This window comes from Pseudophryne corroboree, unplaced genomic scaffold (assembly GCF_028390025.1).
Source record: "Pseudophryne corroboree isolate aPseCor3 unplaced genomic scaffold, aPseCor3.hap2 scaffold_584, whole genome shotgun sequence".
NCBI lineage: Eukaryota > Metazoa > Chordata > Amphibia > Anura > Myobatrachidae > Pseudophryne > Pseudophryne corroboree.
Genome location: NW_026970183.1, coordinates 360750 through 381260, shown reverse-complemented (window position 1 = coordinate 381260; position 20511 = coordinate 360750). Strand labels below are relative to the sequence as shown.

General features: G+C 45.6%; 8 non-coding genes across 8 annotated transcripts; 5 read left to right on the top strand and 3 right to left on the bottom strand.

Moving 5' to 3' along the window:
• The first annotated feature begins 8048 nt into the window (after window positions 1-8048).
• LOC135034526 (U1 spliceosomal RNA) lies at window positions 8049-8211 on the top strand. Its single transcript, XR_010229704.1, has one exon. It is a non-coding gene; the product is annotated as a U1 spliceosomal RNA (small nuclear RNA).
• A 671-nt stretch (window positions 8212-8882) lies between these two features.
• LOC135034603 (U1 spliceosomal RNA) lies at window positions 8883-9046 on the top strand. The gene has a single exon (XR_010229764.1). It is a non-coding gene; the product is annotated as a U1 spliceosomal RNA (small nuclear RNA).
• Window positions 9047-9198: 152 nt separating this feature from the next.
• Window positions 9199-9361, top strand: LOC135034552 (U1 spliceosomal RNA). Its single transcript, XR_010229721.1, has one exon. It is a non-coding gene; the product is annotated as a U1 spliceosomal RNA (small nuclear RNA).
• A 671-nt stretch (window positions 9362-10032) lies between these two features.
• LOC135034595 (U1 spliceosomal RNA) lies at window positions 10033-10196 on the top strand. Its single transcript, XR_010229756.1, has one exon. It is a non-coding gene; the product is annotated as a U1 spliceosomal RNA (small nuclear RNA).
• A 6628-nt stretch (window positions 10197-16824) lies between these two features.
• LOC135034565 (U5 spliceosomal RNA) lies at window positions 16825-16940 on the bottom strand. Its single transcript, XR_010229728.1, has one exon. It is a non-coding gene; the product is annotated as a U5 spliceosomal RNA (small nuclear RNA).
• A 286-nt stretch (window positions 16941-17226) lies between these two features.
• Window positions 17227-17343, bottom strand: LOC135034588 (U5 spliceosomal RNA). Its single transcript, XR_010229750.1, has one exon. It is a non-coding gene; the product is annotated as a U5 spliceosomal RNA (small nuclear RNA).
• Window positions 17344-17613: 270 nt separating this feature from the next.
• On the bottom strand, window positions 17614-17729 carry LOC135034563 (U5 spliceosomal RNA). The gene has a single exon (XR_010229726.1). It is a non-coding gene; the product is annotated as a U5 spliceosomal RNA (small nuclear RNA).
• A 144-nt stretch (window positions 17730-17873) lies between these two features.
• On the top strand, window positions 17874-18037 carry LOC135034555 (U1 spliceosomal RNA). Its single transcript, XR_010229722.1, has one exon. It is a non-coding gene; the product is annotated as a U1 spliceosomal RNA (small nuclear RNA).
• Window positions 18038-20511: the final 2474 nt, after the last annotated feature.

Below are 20511 nucleotides of genomic sequence, written 5' to 3'. Positions count from 1 at the left end.
TCATGTCAAGAGCCATTCTATTTTGGAAGGTCATTTGGGAAGTGGCTTCTAGCTGTTCAGCTATACCTTTAAGAGCATCTTTGGTATCATTAACAAATCTTTGTTGGTTATAATATATATAATTAATCCAGGCTACGTTTTTATTTATAGTTATTATAGGAAACAATGACTCAAAACCCGCAGCCACCTCATCTCTAGCTTTGAACTCATTTGGAACACCTCTTGGGACCCCTATAGCATCAATGTATACGTGTGGGTCAAAGCTACCTCCTGGGAGTGCTCTTTTCTTTCGATTAGCAGGTGTATTAGAGGGAGGAGTGGGGTCATCGGTGATCATTAGGAGTGGCATTATGACTTTGGCTAGGGCACACTCACCATACCATGGTGTGTCTAATTTAGTTCTAAGCTTCATATCCCCACATATATAATAAATGTCACCTAGTGATCTAGTTTGGTTAACTAAAACAGTTGTTCTTTTATTTGCACAGTACCCTGGTGGGAAGGTTTTTAAATTTCTACCTGTGGTAGTGTTAGATGTATAACAGGTATAGTTTCCAGGATATATGGTTATGGTGCTTCCTGGGTTGGGATTTTTTGACAATATGGGATATTCCCTTTTCCACATTTCGCACTGACTGTCATTTGTTTTGGTGTCATTAAAAAGGCTGAAAAAACAATGTTCCTGTTCTAGGGGTATATTAAGGGGCACTGTACCTAGGTGGGGCCTAGATTTGCCACAGACATAGCAGTTACTTTTATTATGTTTGCTAGCACTATACTTCATCCATTCTAACCAGAAATTGATGTCAGAGAAACCAGTTTCAATAGCTAGGGTGTCTTTAAAGGTGGGATTGTTAACGGCCATCATATCCTTGAAGGTGGTTATATGAGGTTTCAAGAGGTTGGGGCGTGGTTTAGGGGGCTTGAGCTGGGCATACTTTTCATTGTTAAACATATCCTGTAACAAGAATGGTGTAAGGGATGGGTTTAAAAAAAAGGATTCACCTAGGACATAGGTGCCTGCATCAGTAGACTGGGGATGTTTTATGCTTAATATGAATTTACTATCACATCTGTTTTGTCTATGAAGGGTAAGACGGGTAAGCAGGGACTCACCATATTTGTCTTTTCTTGAGAGAGCCTCTTTGGGCTGGTATCCATAACTATGGCCAGAATTCCATCCCACTGATCCCCAATACGCACATTTATTTCCCCAATATTTACTAGTAACACAAATATAGGCTTCAGTGGGGGTATTACGTGTACCATACTGATCACACTGCCAGGCATAATGTTTGTTAAGACAGGGAGCAATGGTACAGAAATCTATTTTATAGGCGGCAACCTCAGTATTGGAGGAGTTATACCAAAATGTGTAGGTGCCGGATTTTTGTGTAATGTCTACTTCAGCTGTAGCTTGGCAAGTGAGGACCATTAGGATTATCAACATAGTCCCCAGGATAGAGGTAGGGGACAGGTTCCTCATCCTCCTCTGTTCTTCTGTCTTCGCTAGGTGGGAGGTCAGGGCTGTCTGCCCCCGTTCGTACCTCGCTGGAATCACTTGCTTCCCTCTCTAGGTCTGGTCTAGGAACCTTTTTCACTCGGGATGCATGGATCCAGGTGGGGCTTTCCTCTGTCAGGACTGCTGTTCTGGTTACTGCTACGACCTCTGTCTCTGGACCGTAGGTGAAGTCTCCTGGGTTCTTGTTCCTGGGGAGCACCTTCACCACGACTCTGTCTCCGACTTTAAAGGGGTGTGTAGGTTCCTGTGGATTCAAAGGATTTTTACAAACAACCTCATGTTCAATTTCATTCAGTTTTGTTATCAGGGACCTGACATACTCTTCTCTGATGAGTTCTAGATCTCCCTCCTGTATTACTAATGGTTTCTTAGCCCAAGGTGTAGGGAAGGGCCTACCCATTAATATTTCAAAGGGGGAGTAACCCAAAGTCTTTTGTGGTGTCATTCTAATTTCTGCCAAGATAATGGGAAGGACTTGCTTCCATTTGTGGAAGGTGCCTCCTGTGGCCTTCCTAAGCTTGTCTTTGAGGGTCCTATTCATGCGTTCTACGACCCCTGAACTCTGCGGGTGATACGGGATGTGGAACTTCCATTCCACCTGCAGGGCCTTTACCAAGGCCTGTGTAATTTTTGCTGTAAAGGCGGAGCCTTTATCACTATTGATTTGCAATGGGCACCCCCATCTGGGGATGATTTCCTGAGTTAGGATCCTAGCAACTGTCTTTGCATCCTCAGATTTGGTGGGGAATACCTCTGGCCATCGAGAGAACATGTCTACAATGACCAGGGCATACTCCTGTTTACCAGTACCTGGGATATGGGTGAAGTCAATTTGCAGGTGTGTAAAGGGTGTGGTGGGGTATTCAAGATGCTGATGTTTTGCCTTGTCAGGGTTGTTGGGGTTGTTTCGCAGGCAAGTGATGCATCTACTGACATACTGATCTACTAATGACTTGGCATCCGTGACATAGAAATCATTACGTAAGAGTAAGGTAGTTGTTGCCTTACTGTGGTGTCCTATGCCATGGTAGTGGGCAATAAACAAGGGTGCACTGGACTGGGGTATACAAGGTTTCCCCTCTTTGCAGATTAATCCTGTTTTAGGATTCTTCTGCAAAACTGGGTAAGTCCAGTCAGCTAGGTCGGCATTGGAGGCTGAGGCCTGCAACTGGGTGATCAGGTAGTGGTTGTCGAGAGCTGGGGGGGTCATGATGGTCATGTGGGCCTGAGTGATGGGCTGTGAGGCTGCATGTTTGGCAGCAGAGTCAGCAAGGGCATTTCCAAGGGAGACTGCATCCTTCCCCCCGGTGTGTGCCCTGCAATGGAGGATTGCAATGTCAGAGGGTAAGGTTATGGCATGCAGAAGGTCAGAGATGAGTTGGGCATGTGATATGCCTTTTCCATCAGCTCCAAGGAAACCACGGCGTCGCCAAATGACCCCATGGTCATGCACGACGCCGTACCCGTATTTGGAGTCAGTGTAGATGGTGACTGGTTTATTCCGGTAAAGGTGACAAGCCCTTGTGAGAGCAATGAGCTCTGCAGCCTGTGCTGACTGGTAAGGAATAGGCTGCGCTTCCAGAATAATGTCAGGGAGAGTGACAATAGCATAACCCGCTTGGTACGTGGTGTCATTGGGTCTGCTACAGGAACCATCTACAAAAATGACATCCGCGTCGGGGACAGGGACAGGGGACATGTCCAGTCTGGGGGATGTTTCTGACTCAATGGAGGCCGAGCAGTCATGGGGTTCAGGAGGGTGGTCTTCAGGACCTTTGAGCCCCAGTAGAGCGTTGAGAATGGGTGCAGGACCTGAAGAGTTGGTGGCATACTTAATGGTGAGTGAGGGGTTGTACAAAAGGAGAACCTCATATCCACTGAGGCGCTGAGCTGACATGTGTTGTGTGTGTAACCCTTTTAAAATGGTTAGAACATCATGAGTGGTGTGAAGTATTGTTGTGTGGCCTAGGGTGAGTGTGGTGGCCATTTCAGTTACCATTGCACAGGCTGCAAGTGCCCTGAGGCAAGCAGGCATACCTTGCACAGTGACAGGCATTACTTTGGAAAAAAATGCCACTGGGCGCAACTTTCCTCCATGAAACTGTGTGAGCACCCCCGCCATGGTTTTACAGTTGTCCCTTGCAAACAAATGAAAAGGTAGTACATAGTTGGGGAGGCCAAGTGCCGGACTTTTCATTAACATACACTTTAAGCTTTCATATGCAGTTAACATTTCTTGTGACCATTGTACAATATTAGGTTTGTCTTTCAGTGTGGCTTGTCTCAAAATGTTATCATAATAGGAACAATCAGATATCCACTGTCTGCAGTAATTTACCATACCCAGAAAAGACAGCAGTTCTTTCTGGGTAGTTGGGGTGACCAGGCCCAATACAGACTGAATGCGCTGTGGACTGACCTTCCTTTCCCCCTGAGTGAGCACAAAACCTAAGTAATCCACATGCTTCTTACACCATTGCATTTTTGTTTTGGACACCTTGTGTCCACATTCACAGAGCCAGTTTAACAGTGATATACCATCCTCCCGGCAGGCCTCCTCAGTTTGACTACAGAGCAGCAGATCATCTGCATACTGTAGCAGGACTGAACCATGGTGAGGTTGCCAGGGCCCCAATGTGGCCTGGAGTACAATGCTATACACAACAGGTGCGTCAATGAAGCCCTGGGGTAAACGACACCAGGTGAGTTGCTTGCCCTCAAAAGAAAATGCAAAAAGTAACTGTGTCTGTGCATCCACTGGAATGCTAAAAAATGCATTTTTTAAATCAATTACCGAAAAAAATGCAGCATCTGCAGGGATAGCTGAAATGAGTGAGTTAATGTCAGGTACAATGGGTGCTATAGGCACAATGAGTTGGTTAATTGCCCTAAGGTCTTGTACAAACCTTACACTGCCATCTGACTTAGCAACTGGGTTGACTGGTGTGCAGTAAGGTGAAATTACGTGTCTGAGAATGCCTTGTTGGAGAAACTGTTGTATCATTGGTCTAAGACCTTCAACCTTCTCTTGTGACAAGGGGTATTGTTTTTGATAGACAGGTTGTGTGTCAGGTTTCAGGGTTGCTCTATATGGTGTACAAGGAATGAGGCCAGTGTCATAGGGACCCTCCGACCATAGAGCAGGGTTTACTTTGTCAAAATCAGGTGTAATGTCTGTTGCTTCCCACACCGGTAGGTGTGGGGACTCAACCTCCAGGCCACTGCCAGTGGGTGAAGGGAGAATGGAGATTTCGAGTTTGCTAAGAAGATCCCTTCCCAGAAGATTAATTGGACATTCAGGTATTACAGTGAAATTGTGTTTACCCATATATGTGCCTCCCGTGGTTCTGACACTAAGGGCATCTGTCAGGTAAGCATCTGTGGGTATCCCATTGATTCCCATTGAAGGAGCAGTCTTTTCCAAGTGACCGTCGTACAGGTCGACACACAAAACACTAGTAGTTGCCCCGCTATCTACCAGGAAAGGGATTGCTCTCTTTCCTATAATCAAGGTTAGTAGCGGTGGGTCCTTCCAGTGTCTGGTGAGCTGGGCAAAGGCTGGGATACCCTCCTCCGGGCCCCGTCAGTGGGAGGGGTCCTGCCAGTCAACTCGGAATCGGACATGATCCTGAAAGGGGTTGTTGTGTGACTGTCGGGGATGATCCCGGGAGGGAGCCGGAGCTTGGGGCTGTCGGTGGTTTTGTGGGGGACAAGGGCAATCCCTTGCCCAGTGATCGTCCCTTCCACAGTTGAAGCAGGAGGTTTGTTTCCTGCTGGCAGAGTCAGGGGGGTGGGGTGGCCTGGCTTGCGGGTTTTGATATCGGGCTGGATTACGGGGTGGGCCAGTGGAGTGCTGCTGGCGTCTATCTCCCCGACCTCTCTGATTTTGGTAATTATGAGTTGGGGCATTCTGCAAGGGTTTTTTAACATCAAAGCATCCTGCAGCTTCCTTTTCATATAAGTGCTTTTCAAATTCCTTAATATTATCAGAGGTCCAGGAAGAAACACCTTGCTTAACAGGGACCATAACAGATGGCAACAAGTTATTTACAAAGGTAGAAATTAGTAAATGGTCTGTATCTACAAGAGTAAGACCTGCATCTTCAGACCAACACTTTTTAAACCTCTTCCAAAACTCAGTGACAGTTTCAGTGGGCTTTTGTTTACATGCTACGGCAATAGGAAGAGAAGCCCGGGTTTTAAAAATCTCTTTCATATGGGTCTCAATTTCCTTCCACATCTCCGTTACACCGTCCCCAGTATTGAGAGGGTAGCGAACGGCATCGTTAAGGATGGTAGGAGTGTTTATGGTGGGAATCTTTTTCCAATCCCACCCGTTGTAATGGTCTATAACCCCATCTATGATCAGCTTCATATCTTCTTGAGTATAGCTGCGTCCTGTGCAAGCCTTTTTCAAGTAAGCTATGCAGCCGTCAGGTGCAACAGTGGGTTTGGGACAGTTCTTAACAATTCTGTCTAAATCCTCTATTTCAATGGGTTTCTTTAACAACTGATCCCCTACTGTCATGAAGGGCAGGTGGGTGGCGACACCGAGGAAACCAGTGCCGGATCGCGTTGTGGAGGGGGTGAGAGGGTTGTCAGTAGCAATAGTTAAGTCAGCGTTGCGGCGGGAGGCGGTTTGTCTGTTAGGAGTAGGGGCACTAGGGGCGGGGGTGGTTACGTCTATGTGGAGGGTACTGTCAGGGGGGGCTATTTCTCCTTCAGAGCCTCCTGAGCCTCCTTCCCCTCCTCCTCCTCCCCCTCCTCCTTGCATTGGCATTCGTGACAAAGCAATTGCAGCTAAAAGATCTGTGTCTTTTAAGGAGGGATTTAGGGGAGTGTAAGGCGGGGGAGAAGAATTTTTCAGAAACTTGTTGCTTCTAAATTCCTCAGCTTTATGCAGTCTGGAAGTTACAGATTTTATTCTACGCTGTTTCTGCTTGATATTCTTGTCATACCAATGAGGTGCTATCGTGAGCCATTGCTCTCCTCCAGCACGCATATATGTCATGTCCCATTGTGGGTCATGATCATACCATGGCCAGGCTTCCTTGTCTTCCAGACAAAGACCTTTGACCATGTCCATATAAAAGGGATAATTAATACCGTCACGGGGGAATGGACTGGGGCTGCCAACTTTCTCTGTCCATCCTGCTAAGTTATCCACCCAAGGGTTAACTAAATAATAATCTGTGGTGGAGTTACGGGCAACATATTCCTTACATGTCTCCCCTGGTAAAGGTGGAGGATAAATGACTGTTTTACTCTGACCCCCTCCCATAGTAAAGAATACAATCTACACCAGCTTTCTACGCAATTTCCACAACAATTTACAACAACTGTCTATGCAATATCACAACAAAAATGCAGTTTAAAAAAAACCTTCTATACAATTTCACAACAAAAAGACTTTCTATGCAATTTCACAACAAAAAAAAATGCAATTTACAAAAACTTTCTATGCATGCATTAGTTAACACCAGTTAATTAGTCATTGACAATATCACAATATTATCTGTATAATGAGAACATGAAATCTTTTGACGGGTACGCTTACCTTCGTACAAGATGTCAGAAAAAATACAGCGTTTTAAACAGGAAGCAAGAAAAGTGTTTTGAGTAAAGATATCTGGCAGACGAAAACTTACCAGCCGTCTGGACCAAACATAAGAACTTATCACACTACAAACATACAAGAATATATAGGCGATCAAATCGGGGTATTTTCTACGTTACGTATAGACCCCAGGTCTATTTTTTTTTTTTTTTTAAGTATCCCAGATACTAACGTCTTTGGAGAATTGCGCTTTTCTCAGACGTATCTTTAAGTCCCAGACATTAAAGATTATATGGTATCCCTGATACCTGTTTTATGCCTTACATAAAACTACGTAATATTAAGTCCCGGACTTAAATATTACCTTGTCACGTGTTCCCGGAACACGGAGCGAGTTCAAATTCAGTGTTTGAACGCAATCCCTTACGGAAAAGACAGACAATGAATTCTCTATCTTACCGGTTCGGGGGCGATCAACTGAATCCAGGACTGAGCCCCCACTTTGAAAGGAAAATCAGCCTCTTCTTGTACCCCTCGATTTGGTGGCCACTGACGTCAGTGAGAGCAATCCTTAACGTTACAGATAATACACGACACCATGTAGTTAAGAATCACTCTGCGTTTATTGTTCATAACAATGGTATATAAGGCATCATTGTCTAGGGAGGGATTGGAATGTCCAGGGAGGGGTAGGCAAAAGTAAATACTTTATTGGTTTAACTTTACTGCATAGGAGGGGTAAAACAGGCTACATGGGGGGATGTAGGATACAGCCTAGTACTTCATCTAGGGGTGGTGATTTCACACAGTTCCCAACAAACTATGGGTGGAGCTATATTCATTTTATGCAATGCAAGCTAAATCCAAGGCAAAAGAAAAAGAAACAATATTTACACAATGCACAATGACAGAGTATATTTAACCCTTCAGGTACCCAAGCAGCGACCCTCCCCAGCTCTAGCCCAACTCCTACATACCTGCCAGGTGAGATACTATGATCATGAAGGTGCTTCTCCCAGGGCAAGGCTCACCCATTGCACTCTGGGTGTGCTGCTCCTGCGATTTCCCCAAATGTGGGAAACTTGACTGCATAATTTGTGTTTCCCCTGGTCGGCTCTCGTATAATTCAGATCTCTTTGTCTCAGGTCTCTCTCCAGCCTAGTTTGCTGTCTGTTTCCACTTCTCTTTTCTTGAGCCGCTGCCTTCTATGCCCTTGTGCACTCTCCTGACTTCTCCTGTCTGCTTACTTTGTGCCTTCCAACGCACAATGCATACTACAGGTAGTGCTGCAGGGCCCACACCCTTTTACTTGCCTTTCAGAGCAGCTCTGGAGCTGTTACAGTGCCCAGCTGCTGCAAGAAATCAGCTTGAATGCTTCAGGGGCTGGGGCATAGCCAACATGAGCCCCACACCGACGGAGGGTGGAGGTGTTTAATGCGAACTAAGGGTCATCCAAGCGCCGCAAAAGGCCGCCATGCCCTGCATACCCCTTTTCTCTTTTCATATGCAGATGAGGGTTCCAGCCAACTTTGGCCCACTGCTTGGATGACATCACCGTATGCAAATCCGTCTTCTGCAGACCTTTTCCCAGGAATGCTTGTACTAGTTGTTGCATTTGGTTTGTTGTTTGGGGGTGCTTCAGTATTAGGCAGCCTTCTGCTCTCCCATGTTCATCTGAAAATATGTGTTCTCCCTGCAGTTGTTGTCCCCAGATGAGAGTTCCCTTGTGCTGCCTCAGTTGAATCTCCTTTACTTGACAGAGATGTGCCTGAGCAGCGGCCCTCCCCAGCCCTATCCCAAATCATACTTATTTTGCATAGGAGATACCATTGTCATGAAGATTGTTCTCCCAGGGTGAGGTTCATTCATTGCATTCTGGGTATGCTGACCCCTGTGATTTCCCCAAATGTGGGAAACTCGACTGCATTATTTGTGGTAGTGGGGGACTGTGTTTGTGCTTTCCTCTGGTCAGCTCTGGTAAAAGTCAGATTTCTTTGTCTCAGATCTTCCTCTAGCCTTGTTCTTTTTTCGAGAGTTTCCTTGTGCTGCCTCAGTTGGAGCTCCTTCACTTGACAGGGGGGTGCCCGAACAGCGACCCTCCCCAGCTCTAGCCCAACTCCTACTTACCTGCCAGGTGAGATACTATGATCAGGAAGGTGCTTCTCCCAGGGCAAGGCTCACCCAATGCACTCTGGGTGTGCTGCTCCTACGATTTCCCCAAATGTGGGACACTTGATTACATAATTTGTGTTTCCTCTGGTCGGCTCTCGTATAATTCAGATCTCTTTGTCTCAGGTCTCTCTCCAGCCTAGTTTGCTGTCTGTTTCCACTTCTCTTTTCTTGAGCCGCTCCCTTCTATGCCCTTGTGCACTATCCTGACTTCTCCCATCTGCTTACTTTGTGCCTTCCAAAGCACAATGCAAACTACAGGTAGTGCTGCAGGGCCCACACCCTTTTACTTGCTTTACAGAGCAGCTCTGGAGCTGTTACAGTGCCCAGCTGCTGCAAGAAATCAGCTTGAATGCTTCAGGGGCTGGGGCATAGCCAACATGAGCCCCACACCGAAGGAAGGTGGAGGTGTTTAATGCGAACTAGGGGTCATCCAAGCGCCGCAAAAGGCCGCCATGCCCTGCACACCCCATTTTTATTTTCATATGCAGACGAGGGTTGAAGCCAACTTTGACCCACTGCTTGGATGACATCACCATATGCAAATCCATCTGCTGCAGGCCTTCCCCCAGGAATGCTTGCACTAGTAGTTGCATTTGGTTTGTTGTTTGGGGGTGCTTCAGTATTAGGCAGCCTTCTGCCCTCCCATGTTCATCTGAAAATATGTGTTCTCCCTGCAGTTGTTGTCCCCAGATGAGAGTTCCCTTGTGTTGCCTCAGTTGAATCTCCTTTACTTGACAGAGATGTGCCTGAGCAGCGGCCCTCCCCAGCCCTATCCCAAATCATACTTATTTTGCATAGGAGATACCATGGTCATGAAGATTGTTCTCCCAGGGTGAGGTTCATTCATTGCACTCTGGGTATGCTGACCCCTGTGATTTCCCCAAATGTGGGAAACTCGACTGCATTATTTGTGGTAGTGGGGGACTGTGTTTGTGCTTTCCTCTGGTCAGCTCTGGTAAAAGTCAGATTTCTTTGTCTCAGATCTTCCTCTAGCCTTGTTCTTCTTTCGAGAGTTCCCTTGTGCTGCCTCAGTTGGATCTCCTTCACTTGACAGGGGGTGCCCGAGCAGCAATCCTCCACAGCTCTAGCCCAACTCCTACTTACTTGCCAGGTGAGATACTATGATCTTCACTGTTAGGGCAATCAGGATGTGGAATTCCCTGCCAGGGAAGGTGGTAATGGCGGACTCTGTAATTGGATTTAAAAAAGGAATGGATACATTTCTGAATGAAAAAGCTATCCAAGGTTATAATACTTAAAATATCAACATGGTTATTCCGGGGGTAACATGAGTTATAGTAGTTAACTAGTCATAAAACATTATTCAGCAAGTATGTAGAATCATCACAACTTAAAACAGGTTGAACACGATGGGCAATTTGCCTCTATTCAACCTCAAAAACTATGTTACTATATGTTACTATATTACTATGTTACTGTAGTATACAGAACACCACAATGTAATGAGCAGTGATAGTGAGCACTGATGAGGATACTAGAACTGACACTGAGCAGCAAGATGCAGCACTGGACTATTAGTAATGTACTGTAGTATGCTGAGCACCACAATGCAGCACAAGACAATGAGCAGTGATACTGAGCACTGATGAGGATACTACTGAGAACTGACACTGAGCAGGAGAGACACACTACTAGTATTACTGAGCAGCAATAAGTAACCACTGATACTGAGCACTGATATTGAGATTTCCACTGAGAGAACATAGCCACGTCCTCTCCGCTCTCTCTTCAATGCACGAGTAAAAATGGCGGCAACGCGCAGCTCTTTATATGGAATCCGAATCTCGCGAGAATCCGACAGCGGGATGATGACATTTTCCCTTGTTCAGGTTTTCCGAGTCAGGCGGGAACAACCGAGCCTGCCTCGGACCAGTGTAAACCACGTGGAGTTCGTCGGGAATTCGGTTCTCGGAGAACCGAACCCGCTCCTCTCTACCTTATACCCATCAATTTTTTTATTTTCAATCTAAGCCCCTGCAGTTTTCTGTAAGCATCTGCTTCGCTATGATGATCAACAAGTCACAAGGGCAAACACTCAGGGCTTGAGGCGTAGATCTTAGGACCAGCTGCTACAAGCATGGCAGAGGTGTCACTATCACTGGTGACACCCAGAGAGGTGGCGAGGGAGATTGTAATGCAGTGCGCGCAGATAAGCAGTGCAATGGTAAAAAGGAGGCATGGTTTCATAGGTAGGGACGTGGCCTGGTGGCCTGAATCTACATTTTGTTGCTCCGGGTGTCCCGGGGGTTGGGGGCTGCACCCGGGGACTAGTGTGTGTGCGGTGCTGGCTCCTGCACAGTGACAGTGCATGGCCACCGAGCATGACGCCTCCATTCTTGACCATGCTGTAATTGCAGTCGCACTGCAGTTCAGCGTGATCATATAAAATGGTGTAGCCTCCTGCTGGTGCAGACTGTATGTGCGCGCAGGAAGCCGCCACCATTTTTGTGATCACAGCGGCTGAATGTGATGTCATACAGCCGCTGTGACCACGCCCCCTGTGTCTCCTCCGTTGCAGACCCCATTTTGAAGCCTTGCCCCCGCACCGCTCCATCCCTGACTTGGAAATGGAGTGTTGCTGACCCCCCTCTCCCCCCCCCCCCGCCCCGATTGACAGGCAGAGGCGATCGCATTCTCTGCGGGGTGCCGCAGAAAATGTAGGCACATGCGTATGCTCTTAGCAATTTTTGCAGTTGGATCGCTTATTGTGATTGCAATCCAACCTGAATCAGGCCCTATTACCTATCACAATGCGCTGCGGGCAGTACAAAATTGGGTTAATATAGGAGTAAAACTCCCAGACCTGTGCTCCTTAACTGTACCTGGTGGCTAGTGGAGCGGCTGCCCAGTAATCAGTGTCCACGCCAGTGCGCACACGGTCCACCCCCTACGGCCACGCTCCCCTTCATCAGCGGCCTCGTGATCCGGAAGGGCGGTGTGTGTGTGACTGACCTTAGGAAGAAACTGGAGCCTCCGCTGCAGTGACCCAGCAACCAGGGCACGGGAGTATACAGCGCCGCTGGGAGTGATGAAGCTGCAGTAAAGATGTCTATTAGACCTAGCCTGCTGCAGCCCTTGTAGATTCTCATAAAACAAGTTCTTCTTTTCTTGTCAAAATTAATAGCTAAGAATAGGCTGCTTGAGGCAGGCCCCTGTTAAGAGGCCTGCTACTGAAGGCACCAACTACAAACTGAGCTCCCTGTTCATGGAAGCGGGGTTATAGAGGAGAATGCACTGAGCATCTTGGGAACAGTCAAAAGCTTTGAGCCGGTTGGTGCCTCAGATCAAGATCCTACTCTACACCCCAATGTGAATCCTTGTGGAGTCCAGTGTACCCCACAGAAGAAATTAATGTGTCACACCCATTGGCAGCAACCTTAGAATAGCTGCTGACGGGCACAATTGAGAAAGGAAGGGGGGGGGGACATTTGAATCCAGCACATAGATGCAATTCAAATATGTAATTTGTACCTTCCTATTTTAAAATATAATGGATGAACCTCACCCTGTGAGAACAATCTTCATGATCAAGAGATCTCATATGCAAAATAAGTATGAGTTGGGATAGGGCTGGGGAGGGTGGCTGCTCGGGCAGCCCCTCCCCCGTCAAGTTAAGGAGATTCAACTGAGGACGCACAAGGGAACTCTCGTCTGGGGACAACAACTGCAGGGAGACCACATCTGTTCAGATGAACATGGGAGGGTGGAAGGCTGCCTAATATTGAAGCACCATCAAATATCAAACCATATGCAACAACTAGTACAAGCATTCCAGGGGGAAGGTCTGCAGAAGACGGATTTGCATACGGTGATGTCATCCAAGCAGTGGACCAAAGTTGGCTGGAACCCTCATCTGCATATGAAAAGAGAAAAGGGGCATGCAGGGCATGGCGGCCTTTTGCGGTGCTTGGATGACCCCTAGTTCGCATTAAACACCCCCACCCTCCTTTGGTGTGGGGCTCATGTTGGCCATGCCCCATCCCCTGAAGCATTCAAGCTGATTTCTTGCAGCAGCTGGGCACTGTAACAGCTCCAGAGCTGTTCTGTAAGGCAAGTAAAAGGGTGTGGGCCCTGCAGCACCACCTGTAGTTCGCATTGTGCGTTGGAAGGCACAAAGTAAGCAGACGGGAGGAGAAGTCAGGATAGTGCGCAAGGGCATCCTTTTCTCTTAGTCCGTAGAGGATGCTGGGGTCACATTAAGAACCATGGGGTATAGACGGGATCCGCAAGAGACATGGGCACTTTAAGACTTTCAAAGGGTGTGAACTGGCTCCTCCCTCTATGCCCCTCCTCCAGACTCCAGTTATAGGAACTGAGCCCAGGGAGACGGACATTTCGAGGAAAGGATTTATTGTTAAACTAAGGTGAGCATCTTACCAGCTCACACCTTAAGCATGCCGCAGAATGTGGCATTCAACAGAACACAAGCCAACGGCATGAACAATTGCAGCAAAAAGCTGACCAGAACCATAACACAACATGTGTATAACCACAAGTAATAACTGCAGACACAGTATGGACTGGGACGGGTGCCCAGCATCCTCTACGGACTAAGAGAAAAGGATTTACCGGTAGGTATTAAAATCCTATTTTCTCATACGACCTAGAGGATGCTGGGGTCACATTAAGAACCATGGGGTTATACCAAAGCTCTTGAACGGGTGGGAGAGTGCGTACGACTCTGCAGCACCGAATGACCCAACTTGAGGTTATCATCAGCCAAGGTATCAAACTTGTAAAACTTAGCAAAAGTGTTTACTAAATAGCTGCTCGGCAAAATTGCAATGCCGAGACTCCCCGACCAGCTGCCCAGGATGAACCCACCTTTCTAGTAGAATGGGTCTTCACCTATTTCAGTAACGGCAATCCTGCCGTGGAATGAGCATGCTGAATCTTACCACAGATCCAGCGCATAATGGTCTACATGGAAGCAGGACACCCAATCCTGTTGGGAGCATACAGGACAAACAGAGCCTCTGTTTTCCTAATCTGAACCGTTCTGGTGACATAAATTTTCAAAGTTCTGACCACAGCCAGAGACTTTGACTCAACGAAGGTGTCAGTGGCCAAAGGCACCATGTGGAAAGATGAACCACCTTCGGCAGAAATTGTTGACGTGTCCTCAATTCTGCTCTATCTTCATGAAAGATCAAATAAAGGATCTTGTGATACTGCATGGTTTGTACTGTTTTCCATGTGCTCCCAGATCTTTCAAGCAAGTAGCATGGTCAAGAAAGTTCTGTTTGAAAAGTAACAACATTTACTGTCATTGTTATAGAATTTGGGAGAAAAAACAAGAAGAAATCTGCACTGTTGACGCACTGGACAGAATGAATGAATCATAAAATATAACCTTTATTAAGTATGTATTAAAATTGGATAAATATTAATATTATTATCCCAAACTGCAGTGAAACATAAAGGTTAAAATCACAGAACTAACATACATGTGCATAAGAAGAATAAAGAGATGTGAAAAAAAGGTTTAAAAAGCGTGTCCGTGTGTGATTATTTTTGAAGGCACAACCCTGGCGGGGTTGTTTATATAGATATATATGTTGCTAATAATCACTTTCTAGCGTAATGTTATTAAATAGCTGTTAGTATCTATGTCGTCAGGTACCACTGGGTCGTATCCTATATACTCCCTTCACTCAATAGGGGTTACCTCCCGGGAAGCCATCCCCATTGGCGAATTTGTGGGGGTGATTGAGTATAACCGGTAAGCTAACCTCCAATTTGTGGGGTGCTTAGGTAGATGGGGATCACTTATTTCTCTGTGTCCCCTAAGACTATATTCCTAAATTCAATACCATAGGGGGATAGCTTTCTATATCGGATAAGGAATCACTTGATAGGGAAATCTCTATGCATCATGGAAAGATCATATTTATTAATATCCAAACTAAAAAAATGATGAATAGCTTTAATTTAGCTGTTTAGATATAGTTAATTGGCGAGATATACCAACAGGTGCGGTTGCCTTAAGGAATATGGCAATTCCAATATAAATAGCAGCCCTCCTTCATATAATCAGCCAGATCTTATTAAATCTGGTCCAGATATAGCCGTTCAGATATACTTAATTGACAACATATATCAATCGGTGGGGTTGCCTTAAGGAATATAGCAATTCCAATTCTCATATAAATAGCAACCTTCCTTCATATATTCAGCCAGATCTTATTTAATCTGATCTAGGCGTAGGCAATAATGCTTTCCTTAGAGGTATAGCCACCTCAATTCTTATTAGGAAGCAAAGTGTCTGTCATAATGGTTTATCCAATTCATCTAAGAAATAATATATTCCATGTGTCAGAGATTCATTACTCTCTATTTACACTGTTAAAGAGTTAATTCTTATTATGTTACAGTGTAATGAAATTATCATATAGGGAGATGTGGCAATTCCATGTGCTATATATATAATAACCCTTAGTGGTCCAGATTCCACAATGAGGAATTTTCTTATAAACCGCTGAAACACACAGCTGTTTGACTGACTTCCAAATATATCTATCTCACTTTGTAACAGTCTTATGATAGAGAAACTGTTACATATTCGGTCACTTAGTTATCTAAAGGTAAACAGACTCAGTGTGAGGGTAATATAATATATCAAATGCGCTGTCAATAATCGTGGTAACTGGTGTAATAATGTGGTATATTGAGTATGCTAGTAAGGCATATAACTGCTCTCCAGCCTTTAAGTGTTACCAATCAATTTGTTACACTGTAAAGGATTTATGGTGTCCTGTTAGGACATGCAGCTGCTAGGCTGACTCAAAGATTTATCCATTTGTAACAATTATGTAACAGTTATATACATGTTACTGGTATTACATAGAAATAGTATGACACAGGCCAGCAGTCCCATGTGTCTAGATTCCACAATAGGAGATTTTCTTTGTCTTATAAACTGCTGGAACACACAGCTGCTAGACTGACTTCAAATATATATATTACTTTGTAACAGTCTTATAGTAAAGAGACTGTTACACACTGTCATTTAGTTATCTCAAGGTTAGCAGATTCTGTGTGAGGATAGTGTTCTGTTAGAACATGCAGCTGCTAGGCTGACTCATAGAAAATGTATCCATTTGTAACAAATGACACATACAGCATTAAATTAATATCTATAGCAGCCCATGTGACATCTCTACTCTTATCATAATTGTCTGGTTATTGCCAATCTGGACAGCAGGAGTGATATATATTCACTAGTCCCAATATCCCATCATATAAATATACCCACACTGATATACTTTCTTATCAAGAGTTATTAGTAGCTATCTGTATGCACTTTAGACATTGTAATTGCTAAGTGACATCATATCTAGTGTATTCCTTTCTTATAGCTCAGCTTCTATTCCCTATTAGTGGAGACTAACAGCTAACATCATAATCATATATTTTTGTTTTATAACATTTCACATGAGTCAAATACACGAGGACACGCCGTGCCCTACACGCGTGTTTCACTGCATCTATGGCAACTTACATTAAAGCTAACAAGAAAGCACACTCGTTCTGTCTTTAAACAGATAAAAGAAACCCCAATAATATGGGGCATGCAAAAATTTAGATAAAACTCAGTTTTGCTCCTCTCCACGGAAATCTTTAGTAAAAGGCGAAAGATTTGTTCGTTCTGAAGAGAAACCAGAGCATGACCAAGATTCCACCTGTCGCCTGAGTGCCATGCCAGCAGTCCTCATTCAGCTCAAAGTGAGCACCCAATATGAAAGAAAGAAAGCAGATTTCTCACCAGGCTTCCCCTTGCTATAAGCATGGTTTGTACTCTTTTCCATGTGCTCCCAGATCTTTCAAGCAATTAGTATGGTCAAGAAAGTTCTGCTTGAAAAGAAACAGACATTTACTGTCATTGTTATACAAATAAACTTACATTAAAGCCAACAAGAAAGCTCACTCGTTCTGTCTTTAAACTGATAAAAGAAACCCCAATAATATGGGGCATGCAAAAATTGAGATAAAACTCAGTTTTGCTCCTCTCCACGGATAATCTTTAATAAAAGGCGAAAGATTTGTTCATTCTGAAGAGAAACCAGAGCATGACCAAGATTCCACCTGTCGCCTGAGTGCCATGCCAGCAGTCCTCATTCAGATCAAAGTGAGCGCCCAATTTGAAAGAAAGCAGATTTCTCACCTGGCTTCTCCTTGCTATAAGCATGGTTTGTACTGTATTCCATGTGCTCCCAGATCTTTCAAGTAAGTAGCATGGTCAAGAAAGTTCTGTTTGAAAAGAAACAAACATTTACTGTAATTTCTATGCAAATGAGCTTTCATTAAAGCACACTCATTCTATCTTTAAACCGATAAAAGAAACCCCAAAAAGATGGGGCATGCAAAAATTGAGGTAAAACTCAGTTTTGCTCCTCTCCACGGAAATCTTTAGTAAAAGGCGAAAGATTTGTTCGTTCTGAAGAGAAACCAGAGCATGACCAAGATTTTCATCTGAAAATATGTGTTCTCCCTGCAGTTGTTGTCCCCAGATGAGAGTTCCCTTGTGCTGCCTCAGTTGAATCTCCTTTACTTGACAGAGATGTGCCTGAGCAGCGGCCCTCCCCAGCCCTATCCCAAATCATACTTATTTTGCATAGGAGATACCATGGTCATGAAGATTGTTCTCCCAGGGTGAGGTTCATTCATTGCATTCTGGGTATGCTGACCCCTGTGATTTCCCCAAATGTGGGAAACTCGACTGCATTATTTGTGGTAGTGGGGGACTGTGTTTGTGCTTTCCTCTGGTCAGCTCTGGTAAAAGTCAGATTTCTTTGTCTCAGATCTTCCTCTAGCCTTGTTCTTCTTTCGAGAGTTCCCTTGTGCTGCCTCAGTTGGATCTCCTTCACTTGACAGGGGGTGCCCGAGCAGCAATCCTCCACAGCTCTAGCCCAACTCCTACTTACCTGCCAGGTGAGATACTATGATCTTCACTGTTAGGGCAATCAGGATGTGGAATTCCCTGCCAGGGAAGGTGGTAATGGCGGACTCTGTAATTGGATTTAAAAAAGGAATGGATACATTTCTGAATGAAAAAGCTATCCAAGGTTATAATACTTAAAATATCAACATGGTTAATCCGGGGGTAACATGAGTTATAGTAGCTAACTAGTCATAAAACATTATTCAGCAAGTATGTAGAATCATCACAACTTAAAACAGGTTGAACACGATGGGCAATTTGCCTCTATTCAACCTCAAAAACTATGTTACTATATGTTACTATATTACTATGTTACTGTAGTATACAGAAAACCAAAATGCAATGAACAGTGATAGTGAGCACTGATGAGGATACTAGAACTGACACTGAGCAGCAAGATGCAGCACTGGACTATTAGTAATGTACTGTAGTATGCTGAGCACCACAATGCAGCACAAGACAATGAGCAGTGATCTGAGCACTGATGAGGATACTACTGAGAACTGACACTGAGCAGGAGAGACACACTACTAGTATTACTGAGCAGCAATAAGTAACCACTGATACTGAGCACTGCTATTGAGATTTCCACTGAGAGAACATAGCCACGTCCATTCCGCTCTCTCTTCAATGCACGAGTAAAAATGGCGGCAACGCGCAGCTCTTTATATGGAATCCGAATCTCGCGAGAATCCGACAGCGGGATGATGACATTTTCCCTTGTTCAGGTTTTCCGAGTCAGGCGGGAACAACCGAGCCTGCCTCGGACCAGTGTAAACCACGTGGAGTTCGTGGGGAATTCGGTTCTCGGAGAACCGAACCCGCTCCTCTCTACCTTATACCCATCAATTTTTTTATTTTCAATCTAAGCCCCTGCAGTTTTCTGTAAGCATCTGCTTCGCTATGATGATCAACAAGTCACAAGGGCAAACACTCAGGGCTTGAGGCGTAGATCTTAGGACCAGCTGCTACAAGCATGGCAGAGGTGTCACTATTACTGGTGACACCCAGAGAGGTGGCGAGGGAGATTGTAATGCAGTGCGCGCAGATAAGCAGCGCAATGGTAAAAAGGAGGCATGGTTTCATAGGTAGGGACGTGGCCTGGTGGCCTGAATCTACATTTTGTTGCTCCGGGTGTCCCGGGGGTTGGGGACTGCACCCGGGGACTAGTGTGTGAGCGGTGCTGGCTCCTGCACAGTGAAAAGGCATGGCCACCCAGCATGACGCCTCCCTTCTTGACCATGCTGTAATTGCAGTCGCACTGCAGTTCAGCGTGATCATAAAAAATGGTGTAGCCTCCTGCTGGTGCAGACTGTATGTGCGCGCAGGAAGCCGCCACCATTTTTGTGATCACAGCGGCTGAATGTGATGTCATACAGCCGCTGTGACCACGCCCCCTGTGTCTCCTCCATTGCAGACCCCATTTTGAAGCCTTGCACCCGCACCGCTCCATCCCTCACTTGGAAATGGAGTGTTGCTGACCCACCTATCCCCCCCCCCCCCGCCCCGATTGACAGGCAGAGGCGATCGCATTCTCTGCGGGGTGCCGCAGAAAATGCAGGCACATGCGTATGCTCTTAGCAATTTTTGCAGTTGGATCGCTTATTGTGATTGCAATCCAACCTGAATCAGGCCCTATTACCTATCACAATGCGCTGCGGGCAGTACAAAATTGGGTTAATATAGGAGAAAAACCCCCAGACCTGTGCTCCTTAACTGTACCTGGTGGCTAGTGGAGCGGCTGCCCAGTAATCAGTGTCCACGCCAGTGCGCACACGGTCCACCCCCTACGGCCACGCTCCCCTTCAACAGCGGCCTCGTGATCCGGAAGGGTGGTGTGTGTGTGACTGACCTTAGGATGAAACCGGAGCCTCCGCTGCAGTGACCCAGCAACCAGGGCACGGGAGTATACAGCGTCGCTGGGAGTGATGAAGCTGCAGTAAAGATGTCTATTAGACCTAGCCTGCTGCAGCCCTTGTAGATTCTCATAAAACAAGTTCTTCTTTTCTTGTCAAAATTTATAGCTAAGAATAGGCTGCCTGAGGCAGGCCCCTGTTAAGTGGCCTGCTACTGAAGGCACCAACTACAAACTGAGCTCCCTGTTCATGGAAGCGGGGTTATAGAGGAGAATGCACTGAGCATCTTGGGAACAGTCAAAAGCTTTGAGCCGGTTGGTGCCTCAGATCAAGATCCTACTCTACACCCCAATGTGAATCCTTGTGGAGTCCAGTGTACCCCACAGAAGAAATTAATGTGTCACACCCATTGGCAGCAACCTTAGAATAGCTGCTGACGGGC